Here is a 20,593-nt window from a genome sequence, read left to right on the forward strand (position 1 = left end):
TATTGAATACTGAAATGGACATGTATCAGTTTTATTTTTGACCATGTAGCATGTGAACTCCCTTTCTATATTTAGAAAATCTGCCACTGTGTGTATCTTATAAAAAAGGCTGGATGTCCGAACCAATCATGAAAGCAGAAAAAGACCAGATATTTGGCCAGGCACGGTGGCTCACACCTGTAATCCCAGCACTTTGGGAGGCCAAGGCAGGCAGACCATGACGTCAGGAGTTTGAGACCAGCCTGACCAATATGATGAAACCCTGTCTCTACTAAAAATACAAAAATTAGCTGGGCATGGTGGCACCCGCCTGTAATCCCAGCTACTCAGGAGGCTGAGGTAAGAGAATCGCTTGAACCTGGGAGGCGGAGGTTGCAGTGAGCTGAGATCGAGCCACTGCACTCCAGCCTGGGCAACAAAATGAGACTCCGTCTCAAAAAAAAAAAAGACCTGATATTTGCTCTCCCTATTTAGGGACCAAGCACACAGATTGGTCAATTATATGCACTCATGCAGAATTTGAATCTAGAGCTAAAGTAGCAAAAACAGTTTAAGATTCATTCTCAGGGCTGTTTCCACCATGTGAGGATACACGAAGTCAGCAGTCTGCCACCCAAAAGTGGACCCTCACCAGAACCTGACCTTGCTGGCACCCTGATCTCGGACCTCCAACCTTGAGAACCATGGGAAATCAATTTCTATTGTTTCTAAGCAAAAAAAAAAAAAAAATCATTCTTAGAGCAGTGATATACAGCACCCAGTGGCAATGCTCCAGCAATGGCATCCAGTGGCATCAACGGTGTGTTCAACAGGAAAAGGATATGGCATAACTTTGGCTATGGTCTAGCCCTGAGGTTTGTTTCATATTTGTTCTCTGAGTCTGGTTCTCTAGTCTTCTAGTCATTCTGTAAGCCAACCAATATGCTTCCAATAAATTCCTTTTCTTTTGGTTCAGCTAACCAGAATTAATTTCTGTAATTTGCAACCAAGAACCCTAAAATGGTACCTCTACCATGTAGTCTGAAGAACCAGGCACTAAAACACAAAGACAAATGAGACATGACCCTGCCTTACAGCGGTTTAATAGAGAAGGCAGACAAGAAAACAAGCAATATAATACATGATAAGTCTATAACAGGAGTAATCACAGGAAGCACAAGAAGGACACACAGCTTAGGCTTGAGGAGTCAAAAAAGAACGACACCATCTAAATTCTGAAATCTCAGTAGGTGATAGAGGAGAGATGGAAGGGGATTCCACATGAAAGGAGGAACAAGCACAATGGATATCACCTTTACTTTACTCATCATTTCCTTCCTGGACAGTATCAAAAGTATATTTGAATATACCTCAATAAAGTCAGAGGGAAACATATTTGAAAGATAAAAGTGACAAAAGGAAGACTGGTCACTTTTGTCACTTTTATCACAAACCTCATGCTTCAAACATACACACACCACTGCTGCCGCCTCCACAAATCTGGCCAAAACTACTTTCCTTCTCTCCTTCTCATCTCAGTCACTTCACAGAACAGTCAACCTGGGCTTTTTAGGGGTTTTTTGTTTGTTTGTTTTTGGTTGGTTGATTATTTTTAATGGGGTGGAGGAGGAATCATGAATGAGTGGATAAAGGAATTGAAAAGAGAAGTAAAGGTGTTAATCAACTGTCATCAGGGTAGTGAAGCACAAGGCATTCTGCCAACTGCCTACACTGGTTTTGCTTAACAGTAGGTACAATTTTATGAAGAAAAATACTGATATAAAATGTTTTATTGGCTGGGCGTGGTGGCTCATGCCTGTAATCCCAGCACTTTGGAGGCCGAGGTTGGCGGATCACTTGAGGTCACGAGTTCGAGACCAGCTTGGCCAACATGGTGAAACCCTGTCTCTACTAAAAATAAAAAAATTGGCCAGGCACGGTGGCTCACGCCTGTAATCCCAGCACTTTGGGAGGCCAAGGAGGGTGGCTCACCTGAGGTCGGGAATTTGAGACCAGCCTGACCAACATGGAGAAACCCAGTCTCTACTAAAAATACAAAATTAGCCAGGTGTGGTGGCACATGCCTGTAATCTCAGCTACTCAGAAGGCTGAGGCAGGAGAATAGCTTGAACCCAGGAGGTGGAGGTTGCGGTGAGCCCAGATTGAGCCACTGCACTCCAGCCTGGGCAACAAGAGTGAAACTCCATCTCAAAAAAATTAAAATAAAAAATTAAAAAATTAGCCAGGCATGGTGGTGTGCACCTGTAATCCCAGCTACTTGGGAGGCTGAGGCAGGAGAATCGTTTGAACCTGGGAGGCAGAGGTTGCTGAGTGAGCTGAGATCGTGCCACTGCACTCCACCCTGGGCAACAAAGTGAGACCCTGTCTCAAAAAAATAAAATAAAAATAAAAATAAGGTGTTTTATAAAATAACATATATATGCTATTTTCTCTAAAATTATAAAATTTCAGAATGACATTGATTTTAGAGATTATGTTTTAAAATTACATAGGCTTATACAATGTATTATTTTTGCTTTTTTTAAAAAAAATTTTTGTGGATACTTAATAGTTTTACAAATGTTTACTTTTTTTTTTTTTTTTTTGAGAGACAAGGTTTCACTCTGTTACCCAGGCTGGAATGCAGTGGCACAATTATAGCTCACCTTAACTTCGAACTCCTTGGCTCAAGCAATCCTCCTGCCTCAGCCTCCCAAGTAGCCATCACACACAGCCCATATGTTTACTTTAATAAAAAATATGCACTTCATAAGCTTTATAAGCTCTACCATTTTCAGTCATCCACTGCATGAAGGTCCAGGCTTATACAGGAAAAACTACCATAAAAGTAAACTAACAAACCAACCACTATTAGAAAAATTTGAGACCCCATCTCTACAAAAAAATTTTTTTAATTAGCTGGGCATGATTGCTCATGCCTGTGGTCCCAGCTACTCAGGAGGCTGAGGTGGGAGGTTTGCTTGAGCCCAGGAGGTCAAGGCTATAGTGAGCTATGATCACACCACTGCACTCCAGCCTGGGGGACAGAGCGACACCCTGCCTCAAAAAGAAAAGAAAAGAGGCCAGTCACGGTGGCTCACGCCTGTAATCCCAGCACTTTGGGAGGCTGAGGCAGGCAGATCACCTGAGGTCAGGAGTTCGAGACCAGCCTGGCCAACATAGGGAAACCCTGCCTCTACTAAAAATACAAAAATTAGCCGGGTGTGGTGATGCATGCCTGTAATCCCAGCTACTTGGGAGGCTGAGGCAGGAGAATCACTCGAACCTGGGAGGTGAAGGTTGCAGTGAGCCAAGATCATGCCACTGCACTCCAGCCTGGGTGACAGTGCAAGACTCCTCAAAAAAAAAAAAAAAAAAAAATGCAATAAAGGAATCTGAAAGCAAATGATCAGTGACATCTCATTCCCAATTCCCAAAATGACATCAAAATTATATAACAAAAAGTGATTTGAGTATTCTACAATGTACAACTGCCTCTTGAAAAAGGCAATCATTACTACCATGTGAAGGACAGGTATGAAAAAAAGTTTTAGTTTAAGTTTCATTAAGTTAAATGGGGTAAAAATTCACTTCAGTCATACTGAACCATTTACAGTTTCCCCCTTTACACAACTCCATGCCACCTTTGCAAATTCAGTTCCTCCTATCAGAATATCTCTATTCCAATGGTCAACTGCTATGTAATACTGGAGACCTGCTCTTCGAAGCCTTCCTTACTGTTTTCTCCATGAGACCGTCATTCTCTTTTTGTATGCTTCTAGCGTATCTTGTACATATCTCTACTATGATTATCCCATTAATATTCTAATTATTTCTTTGAACATCTATTCTTCTCAACTAGATTATGCACTAAGAGTAAGCTATGTTACACCCCCATTTCTGTAAATATCTGTTTTAGCATACTCCCTGGCAGAGAGAAGTCAGTCAATAAATGTTTGCTAAATAAAGAATGATGTGATGTATTAATGGTATTAATATTAAAGAAGGTATATATCATCATACACATATGCTCATAAAATAATGACTCAAACTTCCAATTCTGTATGCAGAAGCTAATCACCTCCATTGTTTTTTACTTAAAAAAGGGAGACATTTTTAGTCTTCACAATAATCATGTATAGATTGGGGATGAAATAATTTAAGTTTCCTACTATATATAAAGCCACTGAGCAGTAACTTTTTTATTTCATAAAAATCATAATTTTTTTAATCATTAAGTATCCCTTTGTATCCATCACCTTTTAGAAAGTCTATTTACCTACACACCTATCCTCTGAGAATTGTATGTCCTGTATCATTCCCCTTCCATAAAAATTGGGCCTGAAAGCCATGTTTTATGAACCTTTGGCTTCATCGGCCACAGCTGATTAGACCAGAAAGAGATACCTGCCTCAGACTCAGTTTTCTCCCAGAGGTTCAGAATGAAATCACAGAACCATGAGCGAATATATGAATTTAAGAGTTAGAAGACATGTCCATCCACGTGCAGTGGTGAAAGACAACATGCAAAGTAAGAAAAATGAAGTGGAAAAGCGGGAAGACTCAGAGAAATCATGTTACCCCAGGGTAGTAAGAAAATAGCTGCATGGGGCTGGGCACGGTGGCCTGTAATCCCAGCAAGTTGGAAGGCCGAGGCAGGAGGATCATTTGAGGCCAGGAGTTCGAGGCCAGCCTGGACAACACGGTGAAACCCCATCTCTACTAAAAATACAAAAATGAGCCAGCCATGGTGGCATGTGCCTGTAATCCCAGCTACTCAGGAGGCTGAGGCAGGAGAATCACTTGAACCCGGGAAGCGGAGGATGCAGTGAGCCGAGATAGCACCACTGCACTCCAGCCTGGGCGACAGAGTAAGACGCTGTCTCAAAATAAAGAAAGAAAAAAAGAAAATAGCTGCCTGGGTTATAAATTTCCAGTTCCTGGTTTCCCTTCCCCTTCATGAGTCTTGGCTGTACTTCTATCATCGGGTACTGTGAAAACTCCAGCATCTTTGCCTAATGGGAACTAATTTCCCTTTTTGGGTAAGCCAGGTTACATTTTTTAAATTACAAACAATTTTTTTTTTTTTAAGACAGAGTCTTACTCTGTTGACCAGGCTGGGGTGCAGTGCCATGATCTCAGCTCACTGCAACCTCCACCTCCCAGGTTCAAGCGATTCTCCAGCCTCAGCCTCCCAAGTAGCTGGGATCACAGGCACGCACCACCACGCCTGGCTAATTTTTGTATTTTTAGTACAGATGGGGTTTCGTCATGTTAGCCAGGCTGGCCTCGAACTGCTGATCTCAAGTGACCTGCCTGCCTTGGCCTCCCAAAGTACTAGCATTATGGGTGTGAGCCACTGCACCGGGCCACAAACAAAAAAATTGATTAAACAAACCTCAAAAAAGAAAAGCAAAATATCAGTTAATCAAGGAAGCGAAAAAAAAGTTTTGTTTAAAAAAATGGCTGTTAGGCTGGGCACAGTGGCTCACACCTGTAATCCCAACACTGTGGGAGGCCAAAGTGGGCAGATCACGAGGTCAGGAGTTCGAGACCAGTCTGGCCAATACGGTGAAACCCTGTCTCAAATAAAAATATAAAAAGGTAGCTGGGCATGGTGGGATGCACCTGTAGTCCCAGGTCCCAGCTGCTGGAAGGCTGAGGCAGAAGAATCGCTTGAACCCGGAGGCGGAGGTTGCAGTGAGCTGAGATCAGGCCAATGCACTCCAGCCTGGGCGACAGAGGGAGACTCCGTATCAAAAAAAAAAGGCTGTTAAGCTGGTATCTTCACATATTCCTCAGCACAATAAAATGAAAAATATTCACCAAACAGCAGTTTCAAACAATATTCTATAAATCCAACTTCAGTGTAGTTATGAGTAAGTATGAATAAAATTCTATTACAAAGTTCTGGTGTCCAGAAAAAATGAGAGATTAATAGGGAATTTCTTAGACTTTATCTGAACAAATTATTTTTTAAAGAAAAATAATATCAGTTACTACAATTTTGACCAAAAAGGGGGTGAGGTTTTTCTTCTCTGGTGATAACAGCCAGTCTCATCTAACAAGTCAAAGTAACATTGTATAGTTTTCCCCACCCATCTACACCCATTTAGCTTAAAAACATGACATTTCAGAGTCCTCAACTAAAATACTCAGTGGTAAAATACAGTGACCTAAAAAAAAAAAAAAAAAGCGTTCCCCAGTACCACAGTCATTACAGCTATACCTCAGAAATACTACAGGTTAGGTTCCACATCACTACGATAAAACCAATATCACAATAAAGGAAGTCACACGAATTTTTTGGTTTCCTAGTGCATATAAAAAGTTATGCTGCAGGCCAGACACAGTGGCTCATGCCTGTAATCCCAGCACTTTGAGAGGACGAGGCGGGCGGATCACGAGGTCAGGAGATCGAGACCATCCTAGCTAACAGTGAAACTCTGTCTCTACTAAAAATACAAAATTATCTGGGCATGGTGGCACGTGCCTGTAATCCCAGCTACTCAGGAGGCTGAGGCAGGAGAATCGCTTGAACCCGGGAAGCAGAGGTTGCAGTGAGCTGAGATCACGCCACTGCACTCCAGCCTGGGTGACACAACGAGACTCCGCATCAAAAAAAAAAAAAAAAAAGGCTATGTTGCTTTCAGCTCAGAGGAGGCCAACAAGCAATTAAATACTGACTGCTATAAAAAGGATTTTAGGGCCCCATAAGGTGGTGCATGCCTACAGTTTCAGCCACTCAGAAGGCAGAGACAGTAAGACGGCTTGAGCCCAGGAATTTGAGGCCAACCTGGGGAATATGGCGAGACCACATGTCTAGAATAAATAAATAAAAATTAGAAGGAAAAAAAACCTTTGTTAATCTCAAGATACAAATTCAAGAGAAGGAAAAAGGCCAGGCGCAGTGGCTCACACCTGTAATCCCAGCACTTTGGGAGGCCGAGGCAGGTGGATCGTCTGGGATCAGGAGTTCAAGACCATCCTGGCCAACATGATGAAACCCCGTCTCTACTAAAAATAGAAAAATTAGCCAGGCATGGTGGTGCGCACCTATAATCCCAGCTACTCGGGAGGCTGAGGCAGGAGAATCGCTTGAACCTGGGAGGCAGAGGTTGCAGTGAGCCGAGATTGCACCCCAGCCTGGGAGATAGAGTGAGACTCTGTCTCAAAAAAAAAAAAAAGAGAGAAGGAAAAAAAAAGCTGTTTTTTAGTTTGTTTGTTTGTTTTGTTTTTAAAGACAAGCAACTGTTGCTGAGGCTGGGGTGTGTGGCACAATCATAGCTCACTGCTGCCTCAAACTCCTGGGCTCAAGTGATCCTCCCACCTCAGCCTCTACAGGGGAACACTACCATGCCTGGCTAGCTAGGTGGTGTTTTTCGTTTGTTTTCGAGAAAGAGTCTCACTCTGTCACCCAGGCTAGAGTGCAGTAGTGCAATCTCAGCTCACTGCAACCTCTGCCTCCTAGGTTCAAGCAATTCTTGTGCCTCAGTCTGCCAAGTAGCTGGGATTACAGGCATATACCACCATGCCCAGCTAATTTTTGTATTTTTAGTAGAGATGGGGTTTTGCCATGTTGGCCAGGCTGGGATTACAGGCGTGAGCCACAGTGTCTGGACTTTATTTATTTATTTATTTATTTATTTATTTATTTTTGGAGAAATGGGGTCTAGCTATGTTGCCCAGGCCAGTCTCAAACTCCTGGGCTCAAGTGATCCTCCTGCTTGGCCTCCCAAAGCACTGGGATTACAGGCATGAGCCACCACACCTAGCAGGGAAAAAAAAAATTTAAGTAAAGATTTATTGTAACTGTTTACAATAATGGAAGAAGGCAGAGGTATCAATAATTTTTAATGACATATTGCGGGCTCGAGAGATCTGTACGCCTTGGCCTCCCAAAGCATTGGGATTACAGGTGTGCACCACCCTGCTAGGCCCATTCTGTGCTCTTGTTCAACCTTTCTCTATAACATGCTTTCATTTATGCCCGAATAAAAAAATATAGTCTTAGTACAGCTACCTCCCTCACACCTTAATCCAAAAGAGAAAAGGCTAGTTAAATGCTACAGTACAGATTAAATGAAGATTAAAAGTAAGTAAAGGGCATTCCTAGAGTTTAAACAGTGCTATTAATAAGAAAAGTATGCTGAATTTTAAATAAGCAACTAATTAAGTGGTACAATTAAGAAATACTAATCATCATCAATACCAATTTCAAATTTGTGATAGGACACCAAATGTTGGACCTCCTAGAAAGACTAATGGTCAACTTTCCATGACATTTTCAAAAGCTAGGGTTGTGTCTTTGATTTTAAAACCCAGGATTAGTTGGTTTGTTCTTTCATTCACTAATTCATAGCCTGGTGGAGAAGATACATAAATTAAAATATTTAAGGGCAACAATAGTTATAATAGCTTACTTACTGAATATTTATTAGTCATAGGCATTGTTCTAAGTACTTTACTTGCACTAGCAAACTTAAGCTTCACAAACACCTTATGAAGGCATCAATAACCCCATTTACAGGGAAGAAAATGAGGTACACAGAGTTAACACAGTCAAACAGCAAAGTCAGGTTTCAATCCCAGACAGTCTGGGTCTGGAGCCAACTACTTTATCCTGCTTCTCCAATACTATAGTTCATTCCATAAATTCTTACTGAGTGCCATGTCTGGTCTGGGTGCTTGAGCCATAACATAGTTACCAATAGATTATTCTGGGAGGGACCCAATTATCCAGGTAAGAGTATGGATCTGAGAAGGCGTTCTAGAGAAAGTAATGCCCAGCTGAGTCCTAAAAGTTGTAAAGGAGTTAGGTAGGCAAAAAGAAAAAGGAAGGAGGAAACAAAGGCATTCCAGGCAGAAGGACTACATAAGCAATGGTCAACAATTCAGAAATAGTACGTATATTCAGCAAATCTTCAAAAAGTAGCTCTGCAGAGTTGGAGTGGAAAGTAGAAAGCAGAAATTACTAGAGTTAAGATTAGAGAACCAGGTAGAAGCCAAGTCATGGAGAGTTTTAATGACATACTAAAACCTTATCACGTTGACAATGGGGAGTCAGTAAAGAATTTTCAGGTTTATGTTTCAAACATACCATTCTGGCAATTCTGAGAAGGTGAATCTCAAGGAGATAAAACCGAAGACAGGAAAACTACGAAAAAGTAAGGAAATAGTTCCTAATAATGCAGAAGTTGGAACAAGGATGCTGGGGAAGTGACTGATTCAAAAAATATTTAGGAGATAAATCCAGCAGAATTCAGTAAATAAATGGATGTAAGGAATGAGAGAGAGAGGGAGATGGAAGAAATCATGAAGGATTCCAAAGTTTCTTCCTTGGTTGATGAAGTCAACAGTAGTCCATGATGTCTTTGAAAGAAAAACTATAGATAGGTAAATAAAGTCCAGTTTGGACAAAAAGAGTTGAAGTGAAGGTGATAAATAAAATAATCTAATCTGATGCTTTGGAAAGATACTGATGCTGGAAAAAATGGCCTGGGGAGTAATGGGTAGATACATGGTAACTGAAACTATAGGGATAACTGTAACTTAGAACAATGTGAAGGCTGAGAAGAGCAACTGGCCAACTCAGAAACACCACTGTTTATGGGACAGGCAGCGAATACACAAAAGGGGATGGCATAGTGGAAGTAATGGGACAGAGTTTCTTGAGAAAGTATTATTGTCACTGGTTACTTTACAAGAGCAAGTTTAGTGATATGAAAAAGTAGAAATTAAACTACAGTGGGATAAAGAGTAAATAAGAGAAAAAGGATTTTAGGGCCCCACAAGGGCCCTTGTCATTGATACAGACAACTCTATTTTCTCATCTGCAAAACTGAGATAGTAGGTGACTGTGAATACTAAACAATGTACTACACGGGACCTCACATATAGTAAGTGTTACAGGCCCTCATAGACTGTTTTCACCCTTGTTCACTACACCTAGCCACATCAGGTGCCTTTCTGCTCTCAAACATCCCAGGACCCTTTGCATTGCAAGGCTTTGCACTTGATATTCCTCTTTCCTCACTCAGCTCTTCACATTTCTGGCTCCTTCTTGTTTGTCCAGTGTCAATCTCCCAAGAGACGGCTTCCCCAAGAAGTACTCTAAGGACCCTCTTTCGTTCATTCTCTCAGATCACCCTGTTTTACTTCCTTCATTACCCTTACTACTCTTCGAACTTTTCTTATTTATTTAAAGATAATATGCCAAAGTGATTAAGAGTGCAGGCTCCACAATCAGACTGGTTGCAAACTGCAGCTTTGTCATTTACTAGCAATGTGACCTCGGACAAGTTGTTTAACATCTCTGTGTCTTAACTTCTTCATCTTTAAAATGGGCAAAATAACACACACACATACACACATACACATACCCTGAAAACAAAAAAATAAAATAAAAATAAATGGGCAAAATAATTATTTACCTCATAGACTTCTTGGGGGAGTTAAATTAGCTAAAACATACAAAGTTACCACAAGAATACAGGTACATTTTAAGCTTTCAAATATTATTACATATTTGTTTAGTTGCAGTAATCTTAATGCTCTATCAAAGAGCATTTATCAATATGTACCACTAAAAATATCTGAAGCAATAATAATTCTTAGTCCAAATGTAAAGATGTCAACTAACAACCAAATGAAGCAGTGCTATTCTGACTAAACCTCAGGAAATACTACTGATGGAAGGGATCTTTTTTTTTTTTTTTGGTCACAAAAGTCAGGAGGAAAAAAAAACACATCTAAAGCTAAAGATCTTTAGTTGGGCAAGGGAAATTTTTTATAAGCTTTATATATAATTACCATGTAATTTAGATCAATTTATTAAAAATAAAATTAAAATACAGACGTCAGGGGAAAAGGTTTGATTTAAGTAACTTTGGGAAACTTGAAACTGGAAACTCTTAACAACAAAAAGAACTGTACATAAGCACCGTTCTTTTTTGGTAAAGGCATTTCTCATGGAGATACAGGTTAACAACTCTAAAAGTGCTGTACATGGACGATGGGACTGAACAAATAAGTTAATAGATGTCAGATGGCGTGAGCCAGATTTCTCACTTTTGGAGAGGGAGGTAATAGATAGCAGAGTAAAGCCAGAATGAACTATATAGTACTGATAGTCAAAGACATCAGTATGAACTCATGTTTACCTCAATATAGATACAGATAATAGTTATATATGTGTATACATACATATATTTTCCAGGTCTATACACTGAAAAGGCCTAGAAGTCATGATATTCCAACAGCAATGAGCACATTGAGTAACCAGATCTTGGTTTCTAACATGATTCACCAAAAAATAGAACCAGGGATCCTTGGAAAAATGGCTGATTCTAGGGCTGGGGCAGGAAATATACAAGATGAGTCTGGAACTTCTTCTAGTGCCAGAAAGTAAGGAAGTACTCAAAAAACAAAACAATGGAGTATGTCCTGTTGGTAGAAAAATTTGAGCAACAAAATAAATAAAGTAGTATAGGATTATGACCCCAAGTATAAAATAACCATCTATGAGTCCATACATATATAAATAAATGATTGAATAAATATATAAACGGAGAAGAAAAAAAGACTATCCATAGCAGAAGAATTCCAAATAATTTTATAGACAGCTCCCCTTTAAGAAAACAGACCTACTGAGTGTGGTCTACACTTAATGACTTGTTTCCAAAAAGACGAGTACGGGAAAACATTACAGTAAAGAAACCTGGCAAACACTAGCTCAGCCTGGTGACCGAGGTTAACAATATCAGTGATAAGCCGTACTGATAGTATTTCCCCTTGATATGATGCAATGAGAGCGGCACTTTATCTCTGTGACTCTCCTCCCCTAAACCCATAATCCCAGTCTAACCATGAAGAAAACATCAGACAAACCCAAACTGAGGGACATTCTACAAAATCCCTGACCAATACTCCTCAAAACTATCAAAGTCATCAAAAACAAGGAAAGTCTGAAATGCCATCACAGCCCAGATAGGCTAAGGCAAGATGTCAACTAAATGTATTGTCGTATTCTGGATAGGATCCTGGAACCAAAAAAGAACCTTAGGTAAAAACTAACAAAATCCAAATAAATGAATTTTAGTTAGTAGTAATGTACCAACATTAGTTCCTTAACGGTGACAAATTTAACATTGAAATGTCAGACAATGGCAACATGACGAGACCCCCATTTCTTACAAAAAAAAAAAAAAATAGGGGAAACTGGGTGCAAGGTATACCTTAACTCCCTGTAACTTTTCTGTAAATCTAAACATATTTTATAAGAAAACATTTATTCAAATTAAATAAAAATATGGGGAAGTTGTTGCCTTAACCAATCTGATTTTAGTCCTTTAAGGCATGTATAGTGGGTTGGACAAAAACAGAAATACAGGTAGTATTGTGCAAAATAATCTCAACATTGATGAACCATTTATAATACTGTATGTGTAAGTGCCTATAAGTCATTTTTTTATGTGCACATTTTGATTCCTTAATTGGTAAGAACTACAGGAGCAGAAAACCCTCCTCCAAGCAGGAGGAGGCCACTCAAATTTGGGACTAAAGTAAAACTGTGGTACTAATTATATTAATAAAAATTCCACCTGGGCCGGGCACGGGGTCTCATGCCTGTAATCCCAGCACTTTGGGAGCCTGAGGCGGGCAGATCACTTTAGGTCAGGAGTTTAAGACCTGCCTGACCAAGATGGTGAAACCCCACCTCTAACAAAAAATACAAAAATTAGCAAGGCATGGTGGTGTATGCCTGTAGTCCCAGCTACTTGGGAGGGCTGAACCAAAGAATTGCTTGAACCTGGGAGGCGGAGGTTGCAGTGAGCCACCACTGCACTCCAGCCTGGGTGACAGAACGAGACTCTGTCTCAAAAAAAAAAAATCCACATGGCTTTTGTAGTGGTAAATATTTTTTTTGTTTCTAAATGAAAGCCGAAATACAAAGATCAGAAATTGATAAAGGCTGGGCATGGTGGCTCACGATTATAATTCCAGCACTTTGGGGGGCCAAGGCAGGCACATAGTTTGAGACCAGCCTGGGCAACATGGCAAAACCTAGTCTCTACAAGAAAAAAAAAAAAAATTAGCCAGGAATGGTGGCATGTACCTGTAGTACCAGCTACTCGGGAGGCTGTGGTAGGAGGATCATTTGAGCCCAAGGGGTTGAGGTTGCAGTGAGCCATGATCGCATCACCGCGCTCCAACCTGGGTGACAGAGCAATATCCTGTCTCTAAAAAAAAAAAAAAAAAAAATTATTAAATTCTTTTTGTTGTTATATTGTTTTGCACATGAGACATTTTTATTTTTGAAAAGTTTTAAAAATAAAATTACCGAAAAATGTAGTATACACTCACATACTCATATATAAAGCATTAACATTTTTCATTTTTGCTTCAGATATATATTTAATAGAAAATAACTATGTATATAATAGTTATCACATTGAATTCTGAAACACTGAAACACTTCCTCATGGTCTCAGAAAAGGAGCATAACTAAACATACTTGGAGAAAGTACATTGGAAAGCTCACTATCAACAATATATACTATAGGACAAAATTACAGTAACTTGGGTCCATATTGGTCACTGTTCAAGAAATCTGGAAACTTCAAAAGCCAAATAAAAATAAGTTTTCCTAACATTTGTAACTATCCTGAAAATACCTAAAAACAAACAAAAAAACTTACAAATCAGTAAGAAATCAAAGAATTTGATAACCCTAACTGCTGGCAAGGATATGAAAAAACAGAAATTGTTTGCAATATCCTATAAATATCTTATAAAGGGAAAAATATTTATATCCTAGGACCCAGCAATTTGACAGTCAGGTATATGACCTGGAGAAACTATGGCATGTTGCTTCAGGAGCTACAAGAATATTCATGAGGCAATGTTTATAATAGATAAAAAATGAAAACAATTTAAATGCTCATCAACAGAAGAAATGATAAATTGTATATATTCATTCACTGGAACACTATACAGCTGTGTAAATAAATGAACTACACCTACAGTATCAACAAGGATTGTGGGCAGAAAAAAATAAAATGAAAAAAGCAAGCTTTAAAATCCATTATACCATGACACAATCATATTAACAGCTGCTTAAACTTACTAGAACATACATGTTTTGTTTTTTTTTTAGTGCCAGGCTCAGTTTTTACCACCTTATATAAATTAGCTCATTTAGGCCAGGCACAGTTGCTCATGCCTATAATCCCAGCACTTTGGGAGGCCAAGGCGGTAGGATTGCTTGAGCCCAGGAGTTTGAGACCAGCCTAGGCAACATGATGAAACCCAGTCTCTAAAAAGAAAAAAAAATTAATAAAAATAAGTAAAACAAATAAATAAGCTCATTTAATTTTTACAACAATTGTATGAAGTGAACACCTCTATCATCCCTATGTGATAGATGAGGACACTGAGGCATGTAAAGGATTAAATAACTTACCTAAGGTCACAAAATTAAGTAGCAGAGTCAAGATTCACACCAAGGGAGTATGATTTGAAATGTACTACAATGTACATGTTCTACAAAAGCACCCAAAGCAATGCCATGTCATTGCTCATATATATAGTTTATTAAAAGATAAACTAGAAGGATACAAATCAAATTCATTAAAACAATTTCCTCTGGGAGGGGAGATGAAGGTGAGGAGGATAAAACTGGGGAGAACAAAAGGGACTTTAACATGATCTGTAATATTCAAGAAAAGTATAAAGTTCTACATTGCTCTTTTAGAATTCAATGTGATAACTATGATATAAATAGTTATTTTAAATTAAATATATATCTGAAGCAAAAATGAAATATGTTAACATTTTATATGTGGGTATGTGGGTGTATACATTTTTGCTATTTATTTTTAAAACTTTTCAAAAATAAAAATCTCTCATCTACAAAACAATATTACAATAAAATTAAGAAATTTAATAAAGTTCTGATCTTCATATTTCAGCTTTCATTTGAAAAAACAGCTAAACTGTGTGAACTTATGTATGTATATACACTTTAACATACATATGGAAAACACATTTTTACACAGATCAAGGGAGACAGGTTTTAACAAAGTATATCAGAAACAGTATCTCTCTTACTATACATTTTACTGACTCACTATTCTCAGTGAAAATAAAGTATAACACTAGCAGGAAAATTCCCTTGATATCTTTCTACCTCTTTCTTTTTTGTCTCTTCTCTCTCTTGCTTTCTACTTGTGATTTTTAACAGAAGGAAGCACAAAGTAGGAACTAAGAAAGTGTCACACATTTTAAAAATAATAATGGCCATAGATGAATATATACCCAGCCCTTCTAAATACAGCATTCCCAAACCTACAATCAAGTAATGTTTCAAAAATTTATTTGTAAATTTTTTGTCTAGAACTCACAGCATACCTTCCCATGAAGAAAGTTACAAAAGGATATGAGCACCAGGAAAAAGATACTGCCTAAGGTGCCAGGCTACTGGCAGAGAAACAGGAAAAGCAGCGTACACAATATGTACTGATGGTCCAGAAAGCAAAAAAAGCATTGTGACCCAGGGTCTGAGAGCAGAAATCACTATTCATTTATTTACCTTTGTAATCTCAATAACTAGCAAATTATCTGGCATCTCATAATCAAAGACCATTGCCTACTGACTGATGAAGTAATGGGGAAATGACTAAGCAGAGGAATCCATCAATAGGTGGCACTGTCAACACAGAACAGCTTTGGTGGAGGAAAGAAAAAGCTTGGAGAGAAGCAATGTTTAATGACACAAAAATCCACATATGTAAAACTATTACAAGGTTAGTGCTGGTTATTTATTTATTTATTTATTTTTTGAGACAGAGTCTCGTTCTGTCACCCAGGCTGGGGTGCAGTGGCGCTATCTCGGCTCACTGCAAGCTCCGCCTCCCAGGTTCACGCCATTCTCCTGCCTCAGCCTCCCGAGTAGCTGGGACTACAGGCGCCTGCCACCACGCCCGGCTAATTTTTTGTATTTTAGTAGAGACAGGGTTTCACCGTGTTAGCCAGGATGGTCTCGATCCCCTGACCTTGCGATCCGCCCACCTCGGCCTCCCAAAGTGCTGGGATTACAGGCGTGAGCCACTGCGCTTGGCCAGTGCTGGTTAAGAGAACACCTTCATCTAAATTACAAGCTGTGTCTATTATTGTGTAATGCAAATAAGCATGATATTTTGGGTTAGTTTTGCTAACAATGAATCTTAAGACAGTTTTCCTACTGTAGCAATAGTTATTTGGGATTTTCAGTATTTTCTCCTATGACCCTTGAAAATATTTCAATGTCTTCTTTGTAATTTTAAGAGTAATAACCAGCCAGGTGCAGTAATCTCAGCACTTTGGGAGGCCAACGCGGGCAGACTACTTGGGCTCACGAGTTCAAGACCAGGCTGGGCAACATGGCAAAACCCCATCTCAAAAAATACAAACATTAGCCAAGCACAGTGGTGCACACCTGTAGTCCCAGCTACTTAAGAGGCCAAGGTGGGAGGATGGCTTGAGCCCAGGAGGTGGAGGTTGCAGTGAGCTAAGATCACGCCACTGCACTCCAGCCTGGGTGATAGAGCCAGGACTTGTCTTAAAAAAAAAAAAAAAAAAAAAAAAAAAAAAAGTAATAATTATTCAGAATAGAGAAAAGCACAAAAACTAAAATAAAAATTACCCATAATCCGATCACCCAGGGATAACATCTCTTACTATTTTATATGTCTCCTGCAAATCTTTTTGCCATTTACATGTATATGTTTCTTTATATTCTAATTTTTCTCTTAATATTATATTATACTTTCTTATGTCAGTACATTTTTAAAATGATTTTTAGAAGCTGTATCCACCATATAGATTATCATTCATTTCACCATTCCAATATTATAATGCATTTGACTATTATATTATACTTTCTTATGTCAGTATATTTTTAAAATGATTTTTAGAAGCTGTATCCACCATATAGATTATCATTAATTTCACCATTCCCATATTATAATGCATTTAACTATTATATTATACTTTCTTATGTCAGTACATTTTTAAAATGATTTTTAGAAGTTGTATCCACCATATAGATTATCATTAATTTCACCATTCCCATATTATAATGCATTTGACTATTAAAATTGTTCCACTCTTATAAAATGTTAAGTTTTTAAAAAAACTTTTGTTTTTTGAGACAGGGTCTTACTCTGTTGCCCAGGTTGGAGTGCAGTGGCACAATCATAACTCACTGCAGTCTCAAACTCCTGGGCTCACGGGATCCTCCTGCCTTGGCCTCCCAAAGGGCTGTAATAACAGGCGTGAGCCACCTCATAGGGCGTAATCACTTCTTAAAAGTACATTTCTACATTGGTCTTGTAGAATTCAAAGTGATAACTATGATATACAATAATAAAGTGTGGTGTGCTTGACTCCCTCCACGCCCAGCATCCTCCCACAAATTCTACTGAATAAACAATCAATCTAGGGTATTAGATTAAAAAAAAATAAGGAAGAAAAATGTATCAGCTATTCTCAGTCACTCTTCTTCTACCTGTGGTAGGAAAAAGGAAAAATCCCACAAAGATAAGTCTCTGACATCAGAGAAGGCAAGAATAACAAGTCAATTTTCCTGCTAGAGCAACTTTTGTTTTCCACCTAGAACAACGCACCATCAATTTAAGTAGGAATAGCACAAGGTTTATTATATACCAAACACCTCTATCTGCATCAGTGCTTTAAGTAGGTTTTTGTAGGACATAGAATGCTTTGAAAAATTCTGCAAACAACAAAATATAATGTAACTAATATCACTCAGTGGAAAACCAAGTTTTATAATAGCAGTTATAAGAGTAATAACTGGCCGGGTGCGGTAGCTCACGCCTGTAATCTCAGCACTTTGGGAGGCCAAGGCGGGCAGATTGCTTGGGCTCACGAGTTCAAAACCAGTCTGGGCAACATGGCGAAACCCCGTCTCAAAAAATACAAAAATTAGCCAAGCACGGTGGTGCACGCCTGTAGTCCCAGCTACTTTTATTTTACAATTCTATTAATCCCAGCTAATTTTATTTTATAATTCTGCCATAATTTTTTTAATGAATTAATAAATGTCATGTAGTCTCTTCTTCTAGCCTCCCAATTATACTAAATACTATTCAAGTTACCAGAAATAGGACAACAGTTCCAGGAACTTGAGAATCAATAACTCTTTAAACCAGTGGTAATTCATGTGGAAAAGTTCAGAACAAATCAGCATCAACTTCCTGGCTCTCTTGCACAGACAAAAAATTCATATTGCTTCACCAATTTTCAAAAATGTAAAATTGTGTATATAAGTTTAAAACTTGGACCAAAAGTTATCTATATTTATTCCCAATTTGCGACTGGTATCAAGATCAATTAACTTTCTCAGCAAGTACACTGTTATAAAATTCCACAGTGATCCCAGAATGGAAGGGGCTTAAAAAATAATATAAAACAAAAATTAAACTCCACAGTGAAGTAGGTCTATGTTTAATCATTCAGAAAAAGAAAATTATGTAACATATTATATATAATGATGATGATAACATATGCTGTTCTGGACTCCTACTGAGAGCTGTGGTTCAAAAGGAAATCGTGAAAATAAAGTAAAAATTGCCGAAAATGTTTAATTCTGCCCAAAACAGTTTCCAAAAAAGAAGCCAAATATAATATTTTATTTTAAGTTCAAACAGGGTTCAAACAGCTCAGAAATTTTGTATACTTAAGTTTTCAGAAGTCGAATCCCAGAACCGCTATCAACATAAACTGAATAACTTGCTCAAGAGTCCTTACTTATTACCCAATCTTAGGTCCCCCAGAATACTTCTTAAAATAATCCCAAATGTACTACAATAGATCAGCGTAACCGGGGCTACGCTGTTTACAGGTGTCTCCACCTCCTCCCCCAAGGAGAGAAGAGGTATACTAGGGTAAACAGAAAATAGAAGGAGACTATATACACACCAAATAACAGCTTGTAATCTTGTAAGACTTCTTTTACATTCGGGCTATTCTTTTCATTAACGTATAATACATTTTAAAGAATAACATATTCACAGAGTAATACAATTTCTGCCCTCACGGGTCTCTAGCTGGCTGACACGCGTTTTCTCCTCAAATAAATACATGCCTGTTGACTGATGCCTGTCCTGCTGTTGCAAACAAGAAATAACTGTCCTATAAGACAAAAACCTCTCTCTACGGTTCTAGGCGTAACCATACGTTTGAATTAAAAGCACATTGGAACAACAACAACAATCTTCCAGCACATCTGTCATTTAAAAGCACGATAATGAAAAGCTGTCGCTGCGACCCAATTTTAGGTCACAAGCTTTTTACTGTTTTTCCTGCCCCCCACCTCCAGAAAGCAATAAACTTCAAAGGGAATGGTGGTAACCAGGAACAGTTCCCTTCCCCCACCACACACCCCCCCAAAAAGACTAGAAAAAAACTGGCCAACTTGGACGCTGGCCGCGCTCACGCAGAACCCGTGCCCGCGGGCCGGGGAAGGCTGAACAGACCCTGGGAGGAAAAGTGGGCCTGCAGGCACCCCGGGCTCCCCCCGCCGCCTGTCTCAGATACCGAGCAGGTGGGATTCCGGGAAGCCACCTCCGACTTACGTAACGGGCTTGTCAAAATCCCAGATCCAGGACCTCCCCCTCCCCGCCCCCACTCCCAAATAACAACAGCCCCAGGCCAGCCTGGAATAGAAAATCTGGAATGAAAACACAGGAGCCCCCCACGCGTCCGACGCAGAGGCGCGGGTGCTACTCTCAGCACCGCCGCGCCATCCCGGGGCGGACCGAGCCGCGGAGCACCTCCCGGATCTCAGGAGCTCTCGGGCGGAGATCTCGGCCATCCGTGCCGCCTCCCCGAACCCGCCCGCCCCGCTCCCGCGCCCCCGGCTGTCACCTCTCCGGGCCGTGACAGCTCCACCTGCCACCGCTGCCCGGGTCGCCGCCCCCGCACTCACCTCCCAGCTGGCTCCCGTGCGAGCAGCGGATTGAGCTCGGAGAGCGGCGCCGGAATCCCTCACGCGCGGTAGCGGGACACGAGGGGCTGAATGCCGCGGCGCTCTGAGCCCGCTTAGCTCATCCCCAGCCCGGCGCTCCGCCCTTCGCGGCACCCCCGCCCGCCCGCCCAGGCCTGCCGTCTCAGTCAGACGGGACTCCCCCTCCCCTCGCGGCCGCCACTGCCTCCGCCTCTTTCTCCGACTCTAGCCTCCGCGGCCACCGCGACCGGCGCCATCTTGGCAATGACGGAAGGGGCGGGGGCGGGAATCACGCCCGCGAGCACCAATCGAAGGCCGGATCTGGCCCGAGTGGGAGGAGAGGGCCGAGTTGAGGGTCGTGGGGTCCTAGCGCCAAACTGATAATGGGGCGGAGAAGGTGGGCGGGACTAAGTCGCCTTAGCCCGTGACGTGCGGTGTAGTTGGGGAAACGCGCCGCGGTTCCCCGTCGGGTCAGGAGATCCCAAGCCCCAGGCTGGCGTGGGCGAAGCGTACAATCCCTTCACCTTTCGTCACCCAGAGGCACAAGAATCCAGTTCGCGCCAACTGACCTGTTTCTTCCTTCCTCCCCGGCACTCTGGGAGTCCT

The 20,593-nt window shown here is 40.4% G+C and overlaps 1 protein-coding gene across 4 annotated transcripts in view; it reads right to left on the reverse strand.

Moving 5' to 3' along the window:
• Nucleotides 1-20,214, reverse strand: part of DENND4A (DENN domain containing 4A) — a 133,137-nt gene extending 112,923 nt beyond the window's left edge. For 2 of the 4 annotated variants that reach the window (XM_003827976.7, XM_024925734.5), the window contains exon 1: nucleotides 19,970-20,108. The gene's annotated coding sequence lies outside the window, so the exon portion shown is untranslated. Of the gene's footprint in view, nucleotides 1-19,969 lie in introns of all 4 variants that reach the window. The other 2 variants (XM_034938962.4, XM_057299946.2) reach the window with 2 other exon arrangements.
• Between the last annotated feature and the right edge of the window lie 379 nt (nucleotides 20,215-20,593).

The sequence above is a fragment of the Pan paniscus genome, chromosome 16, assembly GCF_029289425.2.
Source record: "Pan paniscus chromosome 16, NHGRI_mPanPan1-v2.0_pri, whole genome shotgun sequence".
NCBI classification, from domain to species: Eukaryota; Metazoa; Chordata; class Mammalia; order Primates; family Hominidae; genus Pan; species Pan paniscus.